General features: G+C 44.3%; 1 protein-coding gene and 1 long non-coding RNA gene across 8 annotated transcripts in view; one reads left to right on the top strand and one right to left on the bottom strand.

Annotated features, from left to right (window-relative positions):
• The window catches only part of RERE (arginine-glutamic acid dipeptide repeats), a 403553-nt gene that overhangs the window by 198344 nt on the left and 187021 nt on the right, over positions 1-18188 (top strand). The window lies entirely within an intron of this gene.
• Positions 4098-15806, bottom strand: LOC146402545 (uncharacterized). Of its 2 annotated transcripts, none has more exons than XR_014807040.1 (2): positions 9967-15806; positions 4098-7819 (listed from the first exon to the last, which is right to left on the bottom strand). It is a non-coding gene; the product is annotated as an uncharacterized LOC146402545 (long non-coding RNA). The 2 variants fall into 2 exon arrangements; XR_014807039.1 differs by having other exon boundaries at positions 4098-7945; positions 9967-11100.

The raw sequence follows: 18188 nt of genomic DNA, 5'->3' as shown, positions 1-18188 counted from the left end.
TTGGAATCATTCCTGAAGGCTGATTCGTGGTAGAAATGTCTGCCTCCAGCTCCCCCCTCACACACTCACGTCTACAAAATCGGGTTGAGTGATGTTAGTGAAGAATGAGGACAGTGTAATGGAGGGCAGAACATTCTGTCAGGGATGAGAGCATGGGACTTGAACGTGAATCTGAAATCGTTAGCTTGTTTTCAGTCTAGTGAAGTATTTTGGTTTCAGATATTTTCCTAATATATAAAAATGTGGGAGTTGCCACTACATTTATTGCTTGGTTGATTTTCCCTGAAAGTTTAGGGACTTGATGATCTTCCAGGGTGGAATCGGGAAATAGTGTTTGATACCTGAACTGCTCTCCCAGGTTTTTCCTTTGGTGGTAGAGTCTTCTTGGACATATTAAAGATGTATGTCTGCAGGTGTCAAGAGATTGGCACACTTACCATTTTGATTGAATATCAATCTGTTCTTAAGATATTCAGCAGATTTGTTCACAAACAAGATGGGAATATGCACAAAGATAGCAGGTGCATTGTTAAAATTCTTTAGAAGAATGGAGTTCCCTTCATGGCTCAGTAGTTAATGAACCCAACTAGGATCCATGAGGATGAGGGTTCGATCCCTGGCCTTGCTCAGTGGGTTAAGGATCCGGCATTGCCGTGAGCTGTGGTGTAGGTTGCAGCGTGGCTTGGCGTAGGCTGGTAGCTGTAGCTCTGATTCAGCTCCTAGCCTGGGAACTTCCATATACCACAGGGGCGGCCCGGGTGGTGGTGGTGGGGATATATATATATGTATATATATATATTTAGAAGAAAAATAGTTGGTCTGGAGATGTGAACTGTTATGTCTGGAGTGGATGGGCACGGGGGTCCTACTGTGTAGCACAGGGAAATGCGTGTGATTGGATCACTTTGCTGTACAACAACTTGATGAAACGTGGTAAATCAACTATACTTTAATAATAATAATGAAAACAAATTATTTAATAGTTGGTAAATGATAACTGACATATATTGAATCAGTAAAACTTGAAATGCTTCGGTGGTTTCCGTGGGTTCAGTAGGGAAGCCACCTCCATGAGACTAGGGGCTCTTAAGAAATGGGTAAGGAAGGGCCTGAAGATGAAATTCCCTGGTGTCCTGCCTGAGCTGGAAGGCTGCAGATAACACTCTCTCCTTCTGCCAAAAACAAGAATCAATACTCACTTCCTGATAGGCTGAATTATTAAAAAGAGCCCTTCTTACTATGTTTCATTATCTGGGATTGGCCTCTGCTGGTGATCTGTTGGCAGCATGGGGAGATTTGGGGCATTTTGTATTAAAATCACTCAGTCAGCGGTGAGCTCTTTGGATAATTCCCTTCCATTTTGCAATGCTCTTGGACAGATTTGTGATTCACTTCTGCCTAAGTGGCTTTGTATCTTTTGGAGTTATTAAACAGAGTCTGGGGCACATATACATGTTTTTTAAAACCTTGTTTGTTTGGTTTTTGTCCTCTCTTTTGTAGCTGTGGGTGGATGGTTAACAGATTATTTCAGTGATACCCTTAGCAAACATGGAATGCATTTGGCTTGTTATGTCAGCCCGACAAATTGATTAATGTATGCTGTGGTTTTGCATTCTTCCTGTATGAAGAAAATTGTGTAAGAAATTGACTTGCTTTTTAGGGATAGCTTTTAATGAGGAAGGGGAGGGGGTATTAATTTGTCAGGTGGCTGGTGTGATTTCAGCCAGCCCAGACAAGAAAGCAGCCTGTCTGGTGTGCTTCAGGGAGAGAAGGAAACTAGCTCTGGGGCTCCTGGTGCTGGAGGTGGGCCGGCCCCAGTATGATGCAGAGGCGGGCGGGTGGAGAGAGGGAGGTGCGTTCCTGCTGATCCTTCGCCTGCATCTAGGCAGTGAGGACCTCCGCGGTGGGCTGGCAGAATAGGAGTCTTCTGGATGACGTTTGAAGCCTTCTGCCATCTGTCTGAGGGGAGGTGGGACTCAGTGGTTCGGAACTGGTGGTGTGATGTGGTCGTGTTCTTTTGGTGGAGGTGCAACTGTTTATGGAGATTGTTCTATGCAGCTACAGAGGGGTCCGGTCAGCTGGGTCAGCTGGACAGAGCCACGGCAGGAGATATCGGTCCTGGTTTTGGAGCCAGGAGGTGAAGCTGAAGAGCAGCGTGGAGTCACAGTTCCGCTTCCCTGGAAGACTGATCAGATGAAACACCTTTTATCTTGTACAGAGGGAGGGGAGGGGGTTGAGAGGGAAGGGAGGCTAATGAAGAGGGGGCTTTGAACAGGTGACCTCAGCAGCAGGCCAGGTTGGGGTGGGGGTGGGGCCTTCCCGGGTCTTCAGGGACAGATGCGGCTGGTGCAGGTGAGGGCGTCTGTGCTGGGGCTGGGCCTGCCCCTCGGGCCCACCTGTCACTCGCTGGTGGCAGATAGTTAATGGTTTTCTCTTCTGTCTCTCCTCCTGGCCTGCTCTGTCGCTGTGCTGTGTTCTGCAAGGTACTTGGTATCGTTGCCTGTCTCCCCACCCAGATCCACAGCTCCTGCTTCCTGTCCAGTTCATTTGTTGCCTGAGTTAGGGAAGGATGTGGGTGGCCTGGCTGATTGTCTGTACCCCTTGCGGATCCATCGAGGAAGCCTACAGAATGCATGACAAGTCCTGCCAGTAACCTGGAGAACACAACTAAGTTTTCAGCTTGTTTTATTAAGTAGCCTTGTGTGCAGTGGGAATTCTTCTGAGTGTATTGCTTTATCTGAACGAGAGAGACACATCGCCCTTTTATCATTGGTGGGGGGCAAAGGCAGATGGGCTGAGCCCTAGACAACCTCTGGTCTTATTTCTTGCTGGGATGAAATTGATGCTTTACTGCTGAATGTCAGGCAGTTAGTTGAGCGGAGGAATGGGTTCTTTTAGTAGATGGACTAGAAAACCACCGACAGGATTGATCGTTACAGAAGAAAATCCAGGGAAATGTTTACTTACAAAATTATAGTGAAACTCCCTTGCTTTACAGACGTGACTCTTGTCCAGACTGTGCACCGGAGTAAGTAACTCTGCTCTGAATCCCGGCAACACAGCTGCCAGCTGGGCTGGCCGCATCCCTTTCTTCTGACAGCAACCTTGTAACAGCCAGCGTGCGGGGCAAATGCCCTTGCATCTAAATCCTTTCATCATGGAATCGTAACACACTGGTTTTTATTCTTTCCTATTTTCTAGTTCTCTGTATGTTTTCTGCCCATTGGCTTATTGTTTGGGTTATCATTTTAGAGATCTGGTTTAACAAAAAGCAACGTGAATTTCTTTGAAAATTCAAATGCCTGTTTAAAGAAGTAGCACCACTGCAAATGAAATGGTTCAGCATTTGCTCCTTTAACTCCTCCTGTACGCAGTGAGAGGTGAAACGCAAACCCTCTCGCTCAACTGGCACATGCCCTGGGCATCTGTTGAGTTTCATGCCTTTGACCTTCAGGGTATTGAACTTAGACTTTCTCTCAGGTTGTTTACATGTGTGGTACTCAGGCAGCGTCACATACACGGCCAGCACTGTTTCCAGAGATACATGACACCAAATGAGGGCTAATTCAGGAGAGAAATTTGTTTTCTTATTCAAACTGGTTTTTCCCAGTTTTCTTATCAGGGAGATAAGAAACAGAGCAGTTCACTAGATTTCTAAATCATAGGCTGGTTTCTGTCTGGGAAACTGGTTGCAGATGTTTTATGCTTGGATCAACTTCTTTCCAGGCAAGTTTTACATCTATCTCATGAACTAAAACTTGTGTGCACACACACACCCCTCTGTTCATGAAAGAGAGGCTCATTCCTACCAATTTCCAGAGAAGTGCCATCTTACTTTGCGTTACTGCTCAGGTAGTTGATTCTTCACATTATTATTTATTGGCAGATGCTTTTTGCTCCTGGGGGTGGCGCGCTCTTTCTGTAGAAAGCCTGACAGTTTTGTCCTTTCTGTGGCTGCTGTTCACGTTGGTCACAGCTGATCCATGACAGTGTTGCTGTGTTGCAATAAAACTTTGTTTACATGGGAGTTCCTGTTGCGGCACGGTGGACACGAGTCCCACTAGTATCTGTGATGATGCTGGATTCAACCCCTAGCCTGGGGACTTCCGTATGCCATGGGTGCAGCCCTAAAAAGCAAACAAACAAACAAACAAACAACAAAAAAACCCAAAAAACCCAAAAAACAAAAAACCAACAAATAAACCCAAAAACTGTTTACAGAAGTAGGTGGGCTGGATAATAGCCTGTGGGCCTATGGTTTGCTGACCCCAGCAAGTAAAACCCTTGAAGATGATCCCCCTGAAGGAGTCACTCCTAAGTGATCTTTCCTTCTTCACTGCGGCCTCAGGACTCTTTAAGGGTCATGTGGTTTGTTTGCAGAGGTTAGTGGGCAGTTCCTTTTTCTTCCCTCTATTACTTTGAGCTGGTGAATTCTGTCATGTATTTAATCTTTCTCTGTGACTTCTCTTCCCCATCCCAACCGTAATAGTTTTATAGTGCACGAATAGATAGATATTCCTTGTGAGAACTCATTCTCAGGGATGCTCCTTGAGGATTTTTACAATATGTTTACATACCAGGAGCAATGAGATGGCTTTTTCAGCTTGTTTTCCCTTTGGTAAATAGCTTATCTCGGTAGAGGTTTTTTTGTTTGTTTTTTAAGGTTCGCATCTGTGGCATATGGAGGTTCCCAGGCTAGGGGTGGAGTTGGAGCTGTAGCCTCCAGCCTACACCACAGCCACAGCAACATGAGATCCAAGTTGGGTCTGCGACCTACACCACAGCTCATGGCAACACTGGATCCTTAACGCACATCCTCATGGATACTAGCCGGGTTCGTAACCTTCTGAGCCATAATGGGAAACTCCCGGTGGAGAAATTTTGAAAGGGTAAACATGCGTAATAAAATACATGGAATTTCATCTCCTCATTTTTTTTTGTGGGTCTTGTTTGTTTTTTAAATTTTAAAAATATAGCAACGAAACATTTAAGGCAGCAGAAGAACCTGTTTATCTCTATTTAATGAAAAGAAAGACTTCTGTTTAATTTAGTGTGTAACAGATAAATATTGATATGGGCAAACACTTCAGTGTTTGTAGTGGAGTAAAACATTCGATAGCCACATAGGCAAAGCCACACAGCCATGTACCCAAATAAAAACGAGTCCACAGTCACAGATGATGTGTCTGATCCTGTCCATCAGCTTTTTAATGTACTTAAGCTCACAGCATCCTGGGAAGCGAGTGGGGATGGCTCAGTGCTAACCTGCTTTCTCCACTGGGACACCGCACAGAAGCGCATCTGATTGGCAGTGGTTCGCAAAAGTCCTGTTTATATTAAAGGACAGTTTTGTGATTATCGTGAGATAATTATCGAAACTGTTTTTAAGACGCATTGGAGTTACCCGATGGCTCAGTGGGTTGAGGATCTGGCATTGTCACTATAGTAGATTGGATTACTGCTGTGGTGCAGGTTTGCCCCCTGGTCTGGGAATTTCCTTATAGCATGGGTGTGGCCAGAAGGAAGGAAGAAAAGAAAGAAAAAAGAAACAAACATTATTACTCATTGATAGATTCTGTTTATATCCAGATAGAGTATTAGGGTTTCACATTTTATCCGCCACTGGGGCTTGGAGATTAGCACCTTGTGTAGTATTTGCTTGGTTCAGTTGCCACGTTTCTTTTTTTTTTTTTTTTTTCCCACTGTACAGCAAGGGGGTCAGGTTATCCTTACATGTATACATTACAATTACAGTTTTTCCCCCATCCTTTCTTCTGTTGCACATGAGTATCTAGACATAGTTCTCAATGCTATTCAGCAGGATCTCCTTGTAAATCTATTCTAAATTGTGTCTGATAAGCCCAAGCTCCCGATCCCTCCCACTCCCTCCCCTTCTCATCAGGCAACCACAAGTCTCTTCTCCAAGTCCAAGATTTTCTTTTCTGAGGAGATGTTCATTTGTGCTGGATATTAGATTCAATTGCCACGTTTCTGACTAAAGTATTATAAAATTGTCTACGATTTCTGCCCCTCTCCAGGCTCCTTTTCACAAGTGCTTTGTCACAGACGCAGCACACACTCACCGTGGCATTAAATCCGATGTTGTCCTCACGAGTCGACTGTGGTGTGTTACTTTGTCTCACTCCATCCCGTGGCGGACATTGCTTATATAATTCGTTGGGTGTACACACCCCTGCTCACTTACTTCGTTTGGCTTGTGATCATGATTAAGTAATTTTGCTTCACTGAGAGGTAGGCTGCTCTTATGGAGGGAGTCACCATCTGGCTTCTGTTTTCAGTTCTGCTGGCAGTGCTTCCTAGCTGTGTTCCTCCAGGCAAGCTGTTGAGCATTTTAGAATATCAATTTCCACCTGTCTGTCAAATCGAGGTAATACTTTGTCCTGCTTACTTCGCAGTAGGGTTGTACTCGTGTGGGAATAAGAAGAGGTACGTGGAAAGTTTTCCATGGTCTGCAAATGTAGGATGATCTTTTGTTGTCAGGATTGGCTGTGTAGACTAAAACCCAAATCCCAGCCGAGGAAGGTCTGCACTCTCACCTCGAACAAGACGTTTGCCAGGGCGTGTGTTCAGAGTGGAGAGGGTGACCCCGACCCTCAGGCCTCGAGTGTCTGCTGTCTGCACCATCGTCCTCCGTGCCTGGTCTCCTCGTGGTCACAGATGCCACACAGCTGCAGTGGTCAGGCCCGTATATGGACTGAACTGTTGGCTACTAGTAAGGCCACTAGTGTTAATTGCAGAAATCCAGAGTAACCCCTCGAAACTTTTACAGCTGTTTGACATAGCCACACCCTTTTATGTGTGCTCGATACACCTGTTACTCTGCAGTGGATCGGGGGAACTGGTTCTCCGCCAGAGCCAGGCGGCTGAAAGAGGAGGGCCCGTTCCAGAGCTTCCCTAGTTCTCCTACCCAACTGCTTCAGCTTGTGCAGGTCTTCAGAGGAGGTGGGAGTTGTTTGGGGCTGTGTTCTAGTCACAGGGGGGCTCTGTTCTTAAGGAGGCTGAGGAGAGTGGAGTGGAGTTAGGCAGCCCAGCCCGCAAGTTCTGCCTTGGTTGGACTTGTCTGAAACAGCACCAGTCAGCTCAGAATCAGATCCACGCACGCAGCCCAGTTCCTGAGTGGTAATGACCCCGGGGACTGCAGCCATTTCTGGGGAGCAGGAAAATTCCTACGTATCTCAGATGGAAGGACATATTGAGTTGTCAAAAGCAGAGCAAAATGATATGAGAAGTTATGGTTATCATTATTATAGAAAAGAACAATTTTAACAGATTTTTAAATTTACTTATATTTTCATAACTTAGAACTAAATTTGTGAATGTAGTTATGTTTAGTTACAATTCCTCATCTTAAACCAACATGAATTATCTTCTTGCAAATATGACCGTTTGAGTCTCCTAGGATAAGACAGTAGAACTCTTTACAAAGATGACTTTTGAAAGGTACCTTTTTATGGTTTGGAAGTGGCATGATCCTCTGTTGTATTTGTGGTGCATCTACCAGTGTGTGTGTGTGAGTGTGAGTGTATGTGTATAAATGCAGATGCATACAGGGGTGGAAGTTGTAGGGAGGCTTTTAAAAAGACAGGTTTATTAGAATGAAGTGGCTTCTTATTTAGTTTTATTTTGTTCGTGTTTTCAAATTTTAATTTCATTGTCCTCTTTCATTGAGAAGAATATTTTTTCTACTGTAAAAGTCTTTGTTTCAATCCAGTGTATTAAGCCATTGTGTATCAAACCGTCTTATTGTGTAGCATCTGATACTAAGCATGTTTAGAGGAAGGGGTTTTTAGAATGATAGCTGCATCTTTAAGAGAAAAATCCGAGTTCTTACCTGCAGATGAATGTGAGAGGTTCAGGGCATAAGTGAGTGTCATTAAAGTAGCTAAAGGAGTTCTCCTTGTAGCTCAGCGGGTTATGAACTCCACTAGTATCCACGAGGATGCAGGTTTGATCCCTGGTCTCTCTTAGTGGGTTAAGGATCTGGCATTGCCGCAGGCTGTGATGTAGGTCATGTGTGCTGCTCGGATCCTATGTTGCTGTGGTGTAGGTTGGCAGCTGAGCTCCCATCTGACCCCTAACCTGGGAACTTCCATGTGCTGCAGGTGCTGACCATCCCCTGGCCCGCGAAGTAGCTGAAAAGCAGTGTATTTGCCATGGTATGTGCGCACTGCAGGGAAGGCCCAAAACGATGTGCCTGGTAAGGTTAGGAGATAGGAACCAATGGATTTGGGGGTGGCTTTTGCAGACAGGTGCGGTGCAGGGAGGAAGAAAGTGGGTTCTAGGCAGAGAAACTGTTACCACTGATGGCTTGTTGGTTTAGAGTCGTGTCTGTCCCCCCTGGTTCTTGTCACATGGACACTTTTAGTCCCAGGGGCTGGCTTTGGAGTGTGGGAATGTGGTAGGCAGGGTCCATTAATTGACTTGTATAGACAGTTTTGTATTGGAAATTGGTGATTGTGTTTGGCTTGTCATCCGAAGAGATTGATTGGTGTCTTTATGTTCCCACCAGTGAGGGCAGTGCTGACAGTCGCTTGTTCACAGGCAGTGAGGAAACCTGCCTCAGGCTCAGGTGGCCACCGGCCGCTGGGAGGGTCAGGGCTTTGCTGGCTTTCAGGCCATCTGTGTTTTTGACCATTCTGTTTGAAGCAGACATACATTTTCCTCTTGTTTTATCCCAGAAAAGCCTCTTCACACCACACAGTTATTCATAGAGAAGCACTGCCTTAACCGCAGCGCAGGGGGCTTGATCTGTACCTTCTTGCTGCCGTGTGGAAGTTGGGACAAGACGCAGTGGATCTGATGGCAGCGCCACAGGGGTCTCTTGCGGCCCTCTCTTTAGAGTCACAGTTGGAGGAGGGCCGCTGGCCTTCTTCTCCGTTAGTGTGAGCAAACATTTGGAAAGCGCCTGTCGGCTCCTGACACCTGTGATGTCACTTGCTCTGGACACTGTGACAGAACAATACAGTTGAGTCAGGATGGTTTGGAGACTAATGGGTTGGCAACTCTTTCTACTCAGCAGTGCTTCAGCTGTTCCCTGAAAAAGAAACGGCTGGAGGATTCTGGGTGAGCGTGTGGTCAGTGGGAGGGAAGCAGCCACTGTGAAGCAGCCTGGCTGAGGGGGCTGCAGGAGTGGGGAGTCAGGGAACCTGATGGTTAAGTGGAGGACATGCCCTTTAAGGACTAGAGTTTCCAGATAAGCAACTTAACAGTGTGTTACCCTGCTGCCTGGAGGCATCGCCTTCATATTTCCTTTCTGAGTGTGAACTAATTGAGATTAAAAGAAAAAAAAACTCAGCTTTTACTTTGGAAAGCTTAATGGCGTGTTGTATGTGCTTCTCCCAGCAGAGTCAGTATCAAAACCAAAATCCCAAACGACTAGCGTGGCCTTTGTGAGACTGTGACCCCTGGGCCGCAAAGCAGTTCTCATTTCCCCTGCCCCCAAGGGCTTCTCTGGTTTTCTGCTTAATTCGGTACAATTTCCTGAGTTAATTTACCGCTCTAAATGGCTCTGAAACTTCCCGAGGGGACACGCCGTGTTTGGCACGTCTGATGTTTTCCGTGATGTCTGGTACTGTTCAGTGCGGACAGTGGGCGCTTTCTTGGTGTGACAGATCTGCTCCTCATCTTTCAGGTCTCAGCTCCAGTGTCGCCTCCTCGAGATGGCTTTTCTGACCACCCCATCCTTGGCCTCATCCTTTTTCCTGCTTAGTCATTATCTAAGATGTTGCCCAATTAATTCCCTTTTTTTTTTTTTTTGCTTTTTTGCTTTTTAGGGCTGCGCATGCGGCATATGGAGGTTCCCAGGCTAGGGGTCGAATTGGAGCTACAGCTGCCAACCTACACCACAGCCACAGCTACTCTGGATCAGAGCCATGCCTGCAACGTACACCACAGCTCATGGTAATGCTGGATCCTTAACCCACTGAGGGAGGCCAGGGATTGAACCTGCATCCTCTTGTATCCTAGTTGGGTTCTTTACTGCCGAGCCACAGTGGGAACTCATTTAATGTCTTTGTTGTTTTTATGACACTGATCATTACCTGAAATTATCTTGTTGGTTTACAGGCAGACCTTGGGTACTGCAAGTTTGTTTCCAGATCACTGCAGTAAAGCAAATGCCACAGTAAACAAGTCCCATCAAGTTTTTGGTTTCCCACATTTTAAGTTTCCGGGCCTGTGTTCTTACTCTGAGGATGTCATTCTGATCAGTCGATTGTTTATTATGTGCTAAGCAGCTGTTTATTCCTTTTGTAGAATCCTGTGACAGTTTTCAGCTGCTTTCTCATATCCTGTCTCTCTTTCCTTACATACACTTTCTAATTTAGTGCTTTTGGTTTGGTTGCTATTTTGACTTTTAACTAGAAACCACATAATTATGAGATGTATAAATTTGTGAGCATTGGTAAAATACATCTCTCTCTGCTGCATTTAGTGCATCTGCAGCATCTGGTCTCCAGCTGAAATCTGTCTAGAGAAATGCAGCTCACTCACTTCGTTGTGATGAGGCTTGTCCTGTCTGTGTGCTCCTCTTTCCTCGGTTTCCTCCTCTGGTTACCAGAGCTTTGAGCAGGTGCCATTTCTTAGGCAGAATGCAGGTGAGGTATGTTAGTGTTTTCTTCAAAAAACAAAGAAATAAACAAACAAAACCCTCTTTATTGTGAATCACAAATAAGAACAGCCACATAAAGCATATGGACATTATAATGAATTATAACGTATAACTACCTCCCAGATCAAGAAACAGGACTCTGCCAGCCATCTCTCAGTTCCTCTGCAGTGACAGTGCCCTCCTTCCTATAGAATTAACCACTTGCCACCTCCCTCCCCCTTCCTCAGCTCCCCCCCCCCCTTTTTTTTAGCCATGGCCTGCAGTAGCTTGATGTGGGATCTCAGTTCCCAGAGCAGAAAATGAACCCAAGCCACAGCTCTGAAAGCACCAAGTCCTAACCACTAGACCACCAGGGAACTCCCTGCCCTGACTTTTAAAGTAGTTGTTTCTTTATTTTATTTTATTTATTTTTTTGTTGTTCTTTTGTTTGTTTGTTTTTGGTCTTTTTGCCTTTTCTAGGGCTGCTCCTGTGGCATATGGAGGTTCCCAGGCTAGGGGTCCAATCGGAGCTGTAGCCACCGGCCTACGCCAGAGCCACAGCAATGCCAGATCAAAGCCGAGTCTGCAGCCTACACCACAGCTCATGGCAATGCCGGATCCTTAACCCACTGAGCAAGGCCAGGGATCAAACTGGCAACCTCATGGTTCCTAGTCAGATTCGTTAACCACTGCACCACAACAGGAACTCCTATTTTATTTTTTTAAAATAGTTTTATCTCCCAAGTGTGGATCACTGGACACTATAGTTTAGTGTTGCCATGGCTGTCTTTTAAAAGTCTGTTATAATCTATAGATTCGTCCCTTTAGTTTCTTAACACTTCATTGAAGAAGCCCAAGACACTTGACCTGAAGAATCTCCCATAGCCTGGGTGTTGTTGATCGCTAGTGCAGTTCAAGATGTACATCTGTCTGCTGCATTTCCTGTGCATTGGTAGCTGGATCCAGAGGCTTGCTCAGACTTGAGTCTTCCATTTGGGCAAGGTTACAGGGTGTATAGACTACCTTTACCAGGAGGTATGCTGTAGCTCTTTGGGGGTTGTTGTTTTTTGAAGGGGAGATATTATCACCTGTATACATTAATTCCTTGGCCGTTGCAAAATTAGGAGGTTCTGATGCTATCATTTCATTTTCATCTATTAGGTAGAATGATTTTGTATGGCAGTGCTTCTTTGTCGTCTATTATTTGCTTACCCAGTAGTACCATTTGTTTAGGCACCAGCATAAAAGCTTGATTCTTCCCTTTTATCTACCCAGTTTTCAAATAATGCATTGGGTTCCCTTAAACATGTCTGATGAGTTTCAAATAATTTCAAATAATTGCATTTCTTAATCCTTATTGAAGCCCAGATAGTTCCATCGCTGGCTACTGGGCGTCTCTTCAGGTTGGCCTCTGAGCCCCTTGATGTGGCCCTAGTGGTCTAATAGTGGCCCTGTGATCTCTCTGTCGAAGATGCTCTGTCCCTGTCTGGTACATTTCCACAGCAGACCTGGAACCACCATTCCTTCTAGACGCCTTGGTTTCTTTTAGAGAGAAGTGATATTTTAAGAGCACAGTTTGGTCCATTTGGGTCTCATTTCTACTGGAATGATCATTGTCTCTAGATTTTTTTTTTTTTTTTTTTTTTAAGAGCTACACCCTTGGCATATGGAGGCTAGGGGTCTAATCGGCGCTGTAGCCGCTGGCCTGCCCCTCAGCTCACAGCAACGCTGGCTCCTTAACCCACTGAGCGAGGCCAGGGATCGAACCCAAATCCTCACTGATGCTAGTCGGGTTTGTTAACCGTTGAGCCATGATGGGAACTCCTGGTTTTCTTGAGTGCCTTAAATATGCAGCAGGCACATTTTCCTCTGGCATAAAACACTGCTGTCAGAGTTTGTTGATAATCTAATTATCTTTGTTTTATATTCACCGTAGTATTTTTCTCCCTAGATGCCTGAAGAATTTTTTTTCCCCTTTCAAGTCCAGTTATTTTAGTGGCCTGTGTCTTAATTTTGGTCTTCTGTATCAGTATCTTAAGTATGGTGTGCTCTCGAAGTGTCAACTTTCAGATCTTTGCATTTCAGGAAAATTTTCTTACCTTTCCCGTTCCTGCCTCCTTCCCTCTGTCTTTCTTGTCTTCCCCCTCCATCCCAGCTGTGGCACATGAAAGTTCCCAGGCTAGGGGGTTGAACTGAAGCTACAGCTTCCAGCCTGCTCCACAGATACGGCAATGCCAGATCTAAACCACATCTATGGCCACAGGTTGTGGCAGGGCCGGATCGTTAACCTGCTGAGTGAGGCCAGCGATTGAACCCACACGCCATGGACACTGTGTTTGATTCTTAATCCACTGAGCCACAGCGAGAACTCCTGGAAAAATTTCTTGAATTACAGGTTTTAGTATTTTTTTTTATTGTTAGATTTGGTTTTTGCCAGGAGTTCCTACTATCTGTAGGTTGATTATTCCTTGTCTATCTTTAATGTTTGTCACTTTCTCTTGAATCCTTTTGTTTGGTTTTGTTTTGAAGTTCTCTTTTTACTTTTATATTTCCTTCCTTTCACCTTCTCTTTTCCAGAAGGCATTGGTAGCTGTGCTTATTCACACTTGTCTTCCTTCTGGTTTTCAGCCTTCATTTTTAAAATGACCTTTGTCTGATATTTCATTTCTGGGTTTTCCTGTATCTGTGTATATTGCTCTCGAATGTTTTGTGTTACTTACCTGATAATATCTGTTAGCTTGTCTTGGAACCAGTGCATCAGTCTTGGCTGTACCTGCGTGTGTGTGGTTTTTCCTGTGCTCTCTTTGTAGGGTTACTGCCCTGCCCCTTATTCTTGTTTTCCTAGTAGTAACCTTGTATGAGGTTTAACCTCGGTCCTTTTGCTTATTTTTATGCAAATTTGATTTTCTTGAGTCTTAGAAGGATGTGTGGTTCGAGTACTTCTGTTAACTGCCCCAGACTCCCGCTTCTGTTACTGCGTGGTGTTAAATGCGTGGCTCTGGCGTTTTGTGATTTCGTGACCCCGTTCCCCTCCTTCCCCTTCACGGGAGCCTCCTTAGCCCTTCCTCCCATATTCCTGTTCTGCTCAATCTCTCTTCTTCTCCCTTGGTTTCTCCTGTGTTTTGGGGCGTTGTCCTGGAAGGGAGCTCTGGTGAGTTTTAGGAGTTGATGCGGGGTTGGACTCCTCAGGCTTTCTGGTCCCCCTGTCCTCCCTCCTGGCTGCATCCCCAGGGCCCGCTCAAGCTCAAGCTCAGGCTGCTGTTGTCACCCTGGCCCCCTCGCTGCTGAGGGATGAGGTCCTCCTGACCCGAGGAGTGTGAGATACACCTTCCTTCTCGTCTCTCTCTCTCAGGTGCTGGTAACCGCAGGTCTTCTGGTTGTCAGTGGTTATACCCTCTCTCCTGCTGGTCTTTGGGAGTTTGTGAAGATGCCTTATTTTTCTCATTTTGTTGTGGGTTTGGTTTGATCTACTTTTCGTGGAGAGTTAGGATTGTAAATTATGCTGCCATCCTCCCAGAATTCCTGATATCTCAGTTTTTTTGAAATGATTTTCTGCTAAGCCCAGGATCACAAACACGTGAATTCGTAAATCGTGACCTGCTGTTTGCCACAGCTGCCAGCATTTCTGTACAACCCTGCTGGGAGGGGCAGGTGCAGAAGCCAAGAACAGAAGAACAGTTTATTTATTATTAGCTGAGTCTGGTGGCCTAACCCCATCAAGTTTCCCTACTGAACTAGGCCATGTCAAAGGCATAGATATTCGGCTTTCTTCTAAAATTTTTTCTAGTTCAGGTTCAGGCATACAAGAAGCTCCAAGGTCCTTTCTTTCCAAATAGACATCCATATGGGCCTGCGAAATGTCACTGTGGATGGTGAGAATATGCTGCTCTCCCCCACCCCACGTGTCTGTCTTAGAGCTCTGAATTTTCATTGCTGGCGTGTCCCGTAGAAGGTAACGTGAGTTACCTTAGAAGTTACCCTTAGAAGGAAACGTGAAACATTCCCTTTTCAGAAAAACTTTGTCTTGAGCAAAAGGAGCAACTGGTTTGGTGAGCGGGGTTGGAGATTCGAGGAGGTGTTTCGCTTTGTGTGATTATTTCCGGTTCCGCATTTATCTGATGTGATACATTCACACACAACTGCAGCTGAGATTTTACACGTTTCACGAACATAAACGTTAGCCACTGTAAGTGTCCTAACAGTGCAGCGTGTATGCACACGTGTTAAGTTATGTACATTTGGGAAATAGAGTTGTAGAATTCAAATGGGAAAACCTCAGCAAGTGTAACCATTGGGTCAGTATTGCTCTTGACTTTATGTGAGTATGAAGTATGTTAACGAGAGGAGCGATGCTTTCCAACATTAGTCACACCGTCCACATTGAGATGAAGACATCATTGGCCTCAAGGGCTGCGAGGTACCTTTTATTTCTTCGGTTCAAATTTAAATGAATCTTCACATATACTGTCAAGCTGTTTCCAATGGGAAAAGAAAAAAGGCTTTTCAACAAATAGGCTGAAACAATTGAATATCCATCTGGCAAGAAGCAAAAGACCAAACTCAGCCCTAACTCACATCGTACACCAGAGTTAATTTGAGATGGATCATTGACCTAATTCTAAGGTAAAAATTGTCTTTAATTCTTGATGTAGACAAAGATTTCTTAAAGAGGAGCTAGAAAGTACTAATCATAAAACAAAAAAATGCAATTCATCAAGACATTGTTAATATTCCTGAGGAAGCCTTAGACTGTGAGAAAATGTTTACGGCACATATCTGAGAAAGGAATTAAATCCAGAATACACTAAAAACTTCACACAAAACTACAACTTAATAGTAAGGCAACTCAATTTTTAAAAAATGGGGGAAGACTTGAAAAGAGATACTTGACGAAAGAGGGTATGTGACTGGAGGAGAAGCCCATGAGAAAGTGCTCAGTACCATTAGTCATCAGGAAAAGGTAGGTTAAACTGACAGTAAGCAGCATTCTGTAGCCACTAGAATGGCCAGATGAAAAAAGCTGCTACCCGATTACCAAGGATGCCTCTCTGGGAGTTCCCTCTGTGGCACAGAGGATTAAGAATCTGACTGCAACAGCTTGGGTTGCTGCAGAGGTGCAAGTTCGATCCGTGGCCCAGAAACTTCCATATGCCACAGGCATGGCCATAAAATGGAAAAAAAAAAAAGAAAAAAAAAAAAAGGATGCCCCTTTGGCAAGGAGCTCTCTTCCTTTGCTGGTGGGAATGAAAATGGCACAACCACTTGAGCAGCTTGGTGGTTTCTTAAAACTGAAATATATAGGTCTGTCTTCTAGATAGTGGTTTTTTCTACAGGCAGAGATTGGTAGAAATATTTTGGGTTTGGGTTATGGGGTGGGGGGTCTGTGTACATCTTCATAAAACTAATTGGTGCACCTTAAGTCTGCATTTTTGCTGTATGTGAATTATATCTCAATTTTTAAAATACAGTGCAGATTAAAAACATTTTATATAGTTTGGTTAGTATAAATGTTATAATGCTGCTTCATAAAATTGCATAAACTTTGAATTTAATCCAAAGTTTGTGTTGCATTTTAATTTTCTTACGCAATGCACTAGAGGAAAACAAAGGTTTCACATTTGGTTTTGCTCAACAGCATCCAGCTGGTTTCACTGTACTGCTTGAGATGAGTTCTAAAGAAGATGGACCAAGCCATGCAGTAACTATAATTCAAGGCCGTTTGGTTATGCTATCAACGTTTTAAGTCACCTCGGTCATTCGTCACGACTTTTTTTCAGATGTGTAGGATCTCTCATACCGGCTCCTACGGTTCTCCTCTGTGAGGGGCCGTTTACATCGTGTGCTATGACAGGATGCTGGGCTTCAAGCAGACGATGGTACCAGATTATTTACATCATAATTGTGAATTTTCCAAGTGTCCTCCCATTTTACAATTTATATTTGGTTAGTTTTTACCTTGTTTGGTTATAGTCAACCTCTGGAAGATCCTGGCTTCTATAGACACAGCCTAGTTTGAATTCCTCTGTGCCCTATTTTTCACATCCTAGCTACCTTATTGATTTTTTTTTATATAAAAACTCAATTGTGCATGAAGAGCAGCTTATTCATAAAGTTTTATTTATTTATCACATAGTCCGCTCTAAGAATGCGTCCTTTTTATAAGGGGGGTATTACACTTAGATAACATTATGTTTTTCCCAGAGTGAATGGGGAAAATTTTTTTTTTTTTGCCGTAAGCTCTGAGTTCATGCTTTATGCAGTGTACATTTTTGTGCATTGCTCTGTGGAAAAAAAATCACAGAAAGATGTTCTTAAGAGTTCATTCAAGTATATTTACAAGGAAATGTCAAGGCAGTATTTAATTTTTTTCAAAATGCTGTTCTGTATCTTGCCTTCCTCAGGAAACGTGTAGGAGAAATGTTGCCAGATTTTAGAAAGACAATGCATTTCTGCTACGTAACAGTCTTCAGTTTTGATGAGATTTGAATACAGCATCGTTTTTATGAACCTTCATTAATACATGATCTTTGTATGTTCTTCTTTCAATGTGTCTCACTTGTCTTCCCTAATTCTGGCTGTTTCATGTCTGCGCGATATAAAGGCACATCAAAGCATGGACTGATGCTTCACAGCCTCACGGCTGGATCAGCTGAAAATACACCGTACTCCGTTTATGACCCTTTAGGGAAAGAGGACCATCAAAACAGGATATTTTTCTGCTTATAATAGAAGACAGTGGCTATTATTTTTCTGCCTCTACTACATAATATTTGTGCCGTAATGAATTTTTTGCACAGTAGCTAAAACTGGGTTTGCGGTGTCATGGACTGAGAAATTTACACATCACGCGCACAAGCGGAAAACCTAACATTCAATACTGTTGTTTAGAAACTGTGATTTATATTGATTGATTGATTGATTTTCAGGGCTGCACCCGCAGCACATGGACATTCCCAGGCTATGAGTCAAATCGGGAGCCGCAGCCGCAGCCACAGCCACAGCAATGCCAGATCTGAGCCACGTCTGTGACCTACACTGTAGCTCCTGGTAATGCTGGATCATTAACCCACTGAGTGAGGCCAGGGATCAAACCCACATCCTCATGGATACTAGTTGGGTTCCTTACTCCTGAGCCACAATGGGAACTTGTAGTTACTGTTTTATTGTGAAGTAGGTTTTTTTGGAGCCAACATTTTTTTTGGGGGGGTGCGCACCTGCAGTGTACGGAGGTTCCCAGGCGAGGGGTCGAATTTGCTGTAGCCGCTGGCCTACACCACAACGCTGGGTCCTTAACCCACTGAGCGAGGCCAGGGATCAAACCCGCAACCTCATGGTTCCTGGTCAGATTCGTTTCCACTGCACCACGACAGGAACTTCCCCAACATTTGTAAATGGATTGTCTAGGGTTTTTGCTTTGAGTGTTAGGACTCATAGTGAAGGATAACATTGGAAGACTTCCTCCCTTTTCAGGTTTTATAACAAATGGATGGAAGGGCAAGGAGTTAGTGCATAGAAGTGTTGTGTTATTCACTGAGTTAGAGCCAAGTGAAGGTTTTCAGGTTTTTTATTGTAAGTTGTC

This window comes from Sus scrofa, chromosome 6, assembly GCF_054392235.1.
Source record: "Sus scrofa isolate SSC_HxYL_T2T_F1_AM1 chromosome 6, Sscrofa_HxYL_maternal_Yorkshire_Landrace_v2.0, whole genome shotgun sequence".
Classification (NCBI taxonomy): Eukaryota; Metazoa; Chordata; class Mammalia; order Artiodactyla; family Suidae; genus Sus; species Sus scrofa.
The sequence above is the reverse complement of the archived record's forward strand: the minus strand, read 5'-3'. Positions and strand labels throughout refer to the sequence as shown.